The sequence below is a fragment of the Arctopsyche grandis genome, unplaced genomic scaffold (assembly GCF_051622035.1).
Source record: "Arctopsyche grandis isolate Sample6627 unplaced genomic scaffold, ASM5162203v2 HiC_scaffold_34, whole genome shotgun sequence".
Classification (NCBI taxonomy): Eukaryota; Metazoa; Arthropoda; class Insecta; order Trichoptera; family Hydropsychidae; genus Arctopsyche; species Arctopsyche grandis.
This window is the reverse complement of record NW_027518439.1, coordinates 1-9,162: the sequence shown is the minus strand read 5'-3', so window position 1 is coordinate 9,162 and position 9,162 is coordinate 1.

Below are 9,162 nucleotides of genomic sequence, written 5' to 3'. Positions count from 1 at the left end.
AAATCCATAGCCTCTTCCGGGGTAAGGTGTCATTATAATATCCTCGTGTATTTTAACCAAAATACATTCCTCTGTTAGTATCTCGAAATATTACAGCTGTAATTACACTTAAATACCATAACATTTGTAATTTATATGAACTATTTTTATTTTAAAGTTCAAAATGTTTTAACTATAAATTTATTACAATGGCAGGTAAAACAATCACAACTAAAATTCAATTAATTTCATGTTATTTAAGATCAAAAACATTTATTTTTTTTAAAAAAAACAGTTTCACATAAACTGTAATTAGATTTTTCGCAAAACTGAATGCTTTTCATGGTAATAAAACACAATTTAAAAAAACAATAATTCATTATTGTTACAGTAGTGCCATCTTGTTACCGTTTTTGTTCAGGAGGGGTGGTCTATTTAAATAAATATTAAGTTCTAAGTATGTTTTTTAATTAAAAGTAAGAGTTTGAGGGTGAACATGGGTATTTATTTGAGAAAAATATATATTGTTAAAATTACCCCTATGTCATTAAATTCTATTTACATATATATCCAACTAAAAATAAAAAAAATAGCCCTTTTGATAGCAACTGTTTTCATTGACAAAATATTCATTTATTGTTTTAAGATATTCTCTGAGATTGTTGTTTTAGTTCATATCTTTTGTTTTTTCAGGGGTTTTATTTTGTGATACAAATAATTTCATAAAATTTAAAGACTAAACTTCTTGTAAATAAAATAAAACTTACAAACAGCGTATTATAAATTGACAGTTATTTCATAGTTTCATAACCTTTTGGCTTTTTTTTTGAGGAATGCAGACATTTACAATGCTCTTTGCTTTGTTTTTCTGTGATTTGATTAATTGCGTCAACATGAATTCAATTCCGCAACATAAAGACACAAGTGGTATTGGCTCAATTCCAACGATTGATATAGAAATGATTAGGAATAATCCAGGTATGGCCGAAGAGAGCCCCAGATATGTTTTAGCTTCTAAAGAAATAAAAAAGAAAATGGCCGCTAATTCTTATTTATATAAACAAGGACCGGAACTTTACAAAGAAGTGTGTGAAGATACAAATGATCTTCCAGATTTTGATTATGATTACGCTCATGGTTTAGAAACCTTTTTAGATCGGGCAAAATTCAGGCACACCAGAAACAAAAGGAGAGTAGTTCAACACTATAGATAGTATAATTACTATTTTATTGATTAAAGGGTGTTAAATAGCCATCATCTTATTTAATATTATGCAAATACTAATTTCTTATTAAATTAAATTATTTGATGGCAAAAAAGTTCGTTTTTAAAAAATTAAAATGTTTTTCACATAAGTAATTGCGGCTTAATTATGATGTTAATTCGATAATCATAAAGTAAATATGATTCAAAATGCAAAAGTTTTTATATAAATTTATCTAATCTGAAGACCTATCAAATATCGAGCGCTATTTATTTAATACCATTTCAACATAAATCATAGATCAGATATAAATTTCTTAAATTTTACATTTTGTTACACTAATCACACAATTAAAAAGGTTCTCAAATGATTCGAGAATATAACGAGAAGCTGTTTGTTAAAATATGATCAAGACATTGAGAATATTAAATTAGTTGCATTTTATATATCTAGCTTAACAAAATAATATTAAACTACAAGATAACGGAAAAAAATGGATGTAAGGATATTTATCTTAAAAAACATATATTGAAATCCTTGGGATTTATTGAAATAAGTAGCCCTAAAAACAACAGGTTGTTATTTAATCCTCTATAAATCTAATTTAACTAAATACTCTTTTTAATCGTAGTTATCTTAAGACCCAAGCAGAGTGTTTTGTCTTGTGCCATCGAAGATTGCGTAAGCCCTTCATCATTAAAGTATTTAATCATTAAGGGGCAGGGGGACTATATTAATAGAGTATAACACAACAAAAGTATTTAATCATTAAGGGTATTTATTGAAATTATATTAAAAAAGGATAACACAACAGTGCTTATTAATATAATTTCATCTATTTTTTAAATACTTTAATAATGTAGAGCTGAGGCCATCTTAGTTGGCACACGACGAGGATGTTACTTCTTTCCGGAAAATAAATAAAGTTATTGAAAATATAATTTGCATAGTTTATATGCAAGTGGATATCCAAGAATCACATTTAGATGCAACTAATTCATTTACAAAAATTTTCTTAAAAATATTCATATTGTTTCTACTTGAAATATTTATTAGAATAAGGAGTATTTTTCTTGGCTGATTATAACACATATGAATTTATTAAACTTCCAAAACATTTTTTTTCCGATCCCAATAATTTCATAAAAGCTTAAAACTAAAAAATCCATCAAAATTAATTAATTTTTTCTTTAAAAAATCAAAAAAACATGGAAATATTATCATTGTCTTTTATAAAGTGTTAGTTTTAAAAAATATACTATCAAAAAGGACTATTATGTTAACCCACTGTATCTAATATTGGAAAATAGTTCATAGGCGATTTTGGTTACTATTAATAAGACAGTATGGTACTGTCTATAATTAAACGCCAGCTCAAGGTCAATGGGACCCCTAGTCCTAAGGCTAGCCGACTGTCGGCAGAGGGATAGAGATGCTATAGGGGCCCCCAGAGTTTTGTAGGAAACTTCTTTTTTTGCTGTAGGCAACCACTTTTCAATAAATCCGTTTTTTTTTGGTTACTATTAATATTCGTAGTTGAATACTACGAATATTGCTTTAGTATACTTTTATTTCAAAGAATCCCCTTATTGCTATCTCGTGTGGGTTTTTACGGTTTCAAAAACGGCATTAGTTCTTTTTTGTTTCACTTGTTAATAAAAATCAGCTCAATGAATTTTTTGTATAGATTTGTTGTGTATTAGTATTTATTTTTACTATCAGGGTTTCCTTGCATATACATATTAAGTTAATTGGTTAAATTTAATTGTGTTAAGAAATTATTCTAATACTTTAGTTTCATTCTGATACAATATGTTTTCAGGAAATCTTTCTTATTTTTGTGGTAAAGCAATTTTCATGATGCTTCTACTATTTTTAACATTGGTTTTTTCTAAAGAAAATAGGATTAAACTAAAATTAATTGGCGAAGACAAGTTTTTTGGGTGAACAGAATAATAGACTAGTAAAAGTTGAATACAGAGAAGCCCTGCCCATTAAATTAAATGATATGGATGATATTTCTTTCAAAAAATTAGAAAACAGGAACGGCCAATTGTTAACTGAAAAATGGAACTGGAATTTTACAAAGCGTTATCAATTTAAAAAAGGCGGATCAGACGGTAAAACAGGCTTTAGAATAGTTTACTACGCCCCTAACGAGTATATATTAATGAGAGATGACAGCTGCCTTGGATTTAACAGAGATAATAAATTTAGGAAAGTAGGTTGTAATCTTAAGGAAACTGCTAGATTTGAAATTTGCACTAATAGGATGTGTAGCAGTTACGTCGACATAAGGAAAGAGTTAGAGTGTATTAAGGGATTATTATCAATGAGTGGAATGAACGGCATGGGTGGAATGAACGGTATGGGTGGAATGAATGGTATGGGTGGAATGAACGGTATGGGAAGACAAAGGAATGATTATTATAGCGATGAAGACGATTGCGACATGCTGAATAAAAATGACAGATTCGGTGGTTATAATGATAGAATGAATAGAAGAGGATATGATGATTCTGATTCTGATGATGATGGACATGTTCTCTAGTTGCAAAGAACTTAGATATGGTATGGGAGGATATCCATATATGAACAATAGATCTGGCATAGGCTCTAATAACAGAAATCGCCAAAATTCTCCCCCTTATGGGTCTAGGCCTATGTATGATAGAAACGATGGAAGTGGATTCCCATATGGCTGCTAATTCAATAATGACAAATATTACTTTTTCCCTTTAAAAAAACTAAATTAAAAAAATATTTTAAATAAACTAACCACATGATTTAATTAAATTGCCAAACAAAAAATAATTTTATATAGCACCACTCTTTTTTTTTTGATAATTTCAAGTAATATTATAATTAAGGGTTTGAAGTAAACATAGGTATTTATTTAAGTAGAGAAAATATATCAAACTTTATATCAAAGATGGTAAGGGAAATTGAAAAAACGGCAATATCGCTGAATTTCTAAAAGGAATTTGAGATTATAAATTAAAAAGATTGGTTTTGGTGAATAAATAAGATAAAAAATTAAGCATCTGCTCATTTCTTTGTTTTAATAATTAATAAGAATAGTGAAAATGTTAGGCATTTAAACATTTTCAAACCAAATAATGCTTTTAGACGTGAATAATTATAACAAGGGTCTTTATTTAGTAGCTATAATCCAACCATTTATATTAAAAATTTATTATTTTTATTGGTATTGTTGTGTTATCCTCTATTAATATAATTTAAATAAATACCCTTAATGACTAAATACTTTAATAATGAAGAGCTTACGCCATCTTCAATGGCACAAGACAGGTATTAAATTAATTTTCTCTGTGTCAATTATCTCTTTTTGAATTTTTTATTAATTAAAAAATTAATTTATATGATAGGTGCTTGTAAAAAGGGGTGAAAGAATTTGAAAAGTATAAAAGGAGAAGATATGAATAAGAGAGACAAGAAACTCAAAGCATTCCGCTTCGTGGTTTTAATTCTAACAAGTTATATTATAATCCAAATTAATATTTAATGGATTAAAAAGTAATAAATCCCAAAGGTTACATTATAACTTTCTTAAACTCTGGTTTTTAATTTTTTTTGTTTAAAGTATTTTTTGGGTGTTGTTAAGAGTACATCTAATGCCAAAAGATTACTTAGATAATAACAGTTGTATTTATTTGTAGACTTTTTACAAATTTATTAAAAGAAAAAAATAGAAGAATAACGACTTTATTAAATTAAAAAATGTGAAATCATCATGGTAATGCACAAATGATTGGCAGGATCTAGTTAATTTTAAACAATTTTTAAGCACCAATTCCTGTAAACTCTTTATTTAAACGAATTTATTAATAGAAGATTTGCAAGCAGCTATAATAAACATTTAATTTCACTTTGCTAATTAATAAAAATTGAAAATTGAACAAAGTATTATTGATATTCCTATATTTGGATAATAGAATTGAGTTTAGAACCTGTTAGCAATATAATTGGCAACCTAATAGAATCATTCTATAATTATAACTCCCTTGTTTTAATTTTTAAACCTTTTTTAAAAGAAATAATTAAGATTTATTTACCCATGCAATCTTTTCTTTTTAATTTTTTTGGCAATTAGATTATATGTAGAGAATAAAAACTGTGAAAATACTTGTCTTTTATCAGCTTATCAATAGTTGATTGGCATTTAAAAAGGGCGCCAATTTTGATAGAATGTTGCAATAATAAAGAAAGTTTCTTGTAATTTAATTACTGCAAAATAGCTTCAACAAGAGAGGGAATCTGATAAGTTAAAATCAACCAGCCACCTAATTATTTTAAAGGGATCAGTTTGAATCAAATCAGGGATTTGGAGTATCATTAATAAATCATCTTTAGAAGATGTTGCTCTAACAAAAACTAAAAAGATGGTAACAATTCTTTACGACTTCGTTTCCTTACTTTTTGTAAAAAATTATCAAGGGATTTAATAAATCTTTTTATGTAAATATTTTTTTTGAACTTTTGCGGTAACAAACTTTTGTAAAAAGATGGAAATGCCAAAAAATACTCAGTTGGGAGCAATGGAATGATAAACACACAATAAGAATACCGCATATAAATACGAAATTCGAGTTTATTGTTTTTTAAAAAATCATCAAGGTGGACTATAATATAATCATAAATTTTTTTCCAAATATCTTTGCTGTTAATTGGGTATAAGTTTTTTGTTTTCATATGTTTTTTCAAAGCTTCTGCCTGGGCTTCTAATTCCTAATGCATTTTTTCCCGCTCGTTTACTTTTATAATTTTCTTTTGCTGTTTCACTCACTTCTATTATTCCTTCTTCTTTTTCCTCTTTTATTAATATATTTAGCAAGCCGCATATCATTAAATACAAGTTTACGATCAAACTCATCATGCTTATCAGGTGAAAGTGAATCTACATTTAATGCCATTAAACCAATTAAAAAAGAATAAAATACTACTTTCATAGATTTGTTTATTTATAAGTAAAACCCTCATCTAAATAAATTATACTAAAACAAATTATTAAAAGATGCCACAGATCAGTTGTTTTTATGCTGATGCAGGTATATTGATTTTACTAAGAATACTTTTTATATGAAATTCTGCTTTCTAAAAATCATAAGTTTTTTTAGATTATCTAAATTTAGTAAGACATTTCGCTAGGTTGTGATAAAAATTATGAAATATATAACTGTCTGAAACGGAAATAGAGGAAACTGTTATTCCATTCTTAACCAATATGCTCCTTCTTGAATCTAATTGTTAAAGTAGAAGATAATCATCATAACAAGAGTATTTATTTAATAGCTACTAATTAGCCGTTCATTAAATCTTATTAAATTTTTTGTGTGAAGAAAATAAAATTTTTTACAATAATTATTTCTGGTAAAAGGATTTAATGACATAGGGGTAACTTATAACAATTTCTATTAAATCTTCTTGTCTTCTGTTTTCGAAGATGGGGTAAGCTCTTCGTTAAATAAGTATTTAATCAATAAAAAATATTTATTTAAATTATATTAAAAAAAAAATGGTCGGATTTATTTAAGCTGTAGTTGTTAAATTTAAATTATATTTGTCAATTTTAGAACTTTCATTTATTGATTGCATGGGTAAATAATCCATGCTTTATTTTAAAGCAAAATTTTACTTAAAAATCCTTCACTTAAGAAAGCAATAGAGTTACAAGATAACTCTACAGTTGCGACAATATTAATAGGGAATAGCACAACAGTGTAATTGGAAACTTTCTACAAGCTCTATGTAAATAGCAATCTTTAAGCAAAAAAGATTTGATGTTTTTATATTCAAATTAATATTTCTAGGTAATAGGATTTAGAGGAGTTTACTGAAAAATAAAAGGATTTAAATAATAAGTGTTGAAATAGTCTCAAATAAAAAACCCTTAATGTCTAATAGGTCTACAGATGGCAAGAATTATTGTTGAAATAGTCTTAAATAAATAGCCCTTAATGTCTAATAGGTCTACAGATAACAACACAATAAGGTTATAATAGAAAGCCGAAGATAATCATAACAAGGGTATTTATTAACTAGCATTGGCTTAAATAGGTAAAATAGAACCTAGAATTCTAATTCTTAAGTTAAATTGTCATTTTAAATGCCAAGAATACAATGAACTACACATTTAATGTTTTTTAAAGTTTAGTTTCATATTTAAAAACAATACAGATTTTGATTTATTTCATGGAGTTATATAGAAAAAAACTAGGATAGCGATTACAAATCTTTTTATTTAATAAAATTTGCCCACAATTTTGTTATTTATCAAAGATGTCTTTCTTAAACAGAAATTTGCCTTAAATTGTATGTTTGTTTTTTAATTATAATTTGCAATAAAAGAAATTATTGTTTCTTGGAATTAAAATTTTAGATTAAATAAAATTAATTAACAACACCAATAAAAACAGAAAATTGCCCTTCAAATAGAGATGTTTTTGCTATGTTTGTACTTTCTTGTTATAAAAAGTTTTATTCTAAAGCCAAATAGGAAATTTAATATCACTTGTATAAATCTTGCTAGAGAAAGGGCGAGAAGAGCCCACATAGAAAACTTGCTTACTTTTGCTAAATGTAATTTTAATATTTTAGATGCTGTTGATGGAAATCTTATTTTTACAAATAGAAAAAAATATTACTGATTATTCTTCTGATCTGAATTTGAAAAATATGGTTGAAAAATGTAAAGGGATAAATCAAAGACATTTTGGGAGTGTTGGGCTTAAATTAACCCATTATATTATAATGGAAAGAATGAAACAATCAAGAAGTGGAAAACCAATGTTAATTATAGAAGATGATGTTGATTTTGAAGCTGACTTTGTATCGAAAATAGAAACAACAATCCAAAGAATGAATAAAAAATGGGATGTAATCATATTAACACCTAGTTTTAATGAAGATCCTAAAAGGCCAACTAATATTGGAACTAAATTGCAAGGAATAGGGTATTTTACTGGGACATATGGCATACTTATCAATGGGTGGAGATCGGCTAATAAAATATCTGAACTTATGAAAAAGTATGATTACACAGTCCCAGTTGATGCAGTTTATGGGGAATTGGCACACAGAAAGCAAATAGCGGGTTACGCTTACAATAAGCATTTAATTACACATTTAGGAGATGTTTTTCCTTCAAACTATTGAAACTTCATGGTTTGTTGGGCCAACAGCACTAAGTAGGTCTCTATACAAAATTTATAAAACAAATAAAAACAAAATTTATAAAACAAATTAAAACAATAAAAACAAAATTTATAAAACAAGAAAAACAAAATTTAAATAAAAAACCTTACCTTGGTAATTTTAAACAATATTTTTCAAAATATTTTATTATAATAATTGTCTATGAAATAAATGTAAAAGCGAAAGATAATCATAACAAGGGTATTTATTAAATAGCCATAAACCAACCGTAAAAAGTAAGCTAAAAAATGTTGGATATAAAATACACTTAAATAAATACCCATGTTAACCTCAAAATTTCTCTAAAAATGAACAGTTTTACATTTTTACACTAGCATTAAAAAATGATTGTTTTTATTCTCAACAACAATTCCAATAATATTATATGATTTCTAAAGTTTTTATATGGCATTATCTTTCATATTTGTCAATCCGCGGGCTAATTCCGGCAACGTTGCTACCATTATTTCTAAATCATTTAAAATTTCAATTAAATATTTTCAAACCTTTTTTTTGGCCAAAACCACTCTTTAGAATATTAGAATTACTCAAATCTGCCATGCTATTTTGTGCCTGTAGCTTTAATCACACAATTATAAATAACAAATTCAATTATGTAAAATAAATACTTTTAGATCTTATTTGTATATTTTTATCCATAAGTATACATTCCACTTAAACGTATAATTGCAATATCTAAAAAATGGGGGTCCACTTTACCTTTTCCTGTAATTCTGCTTATAGGTTTAATGAGTTGCCGTTA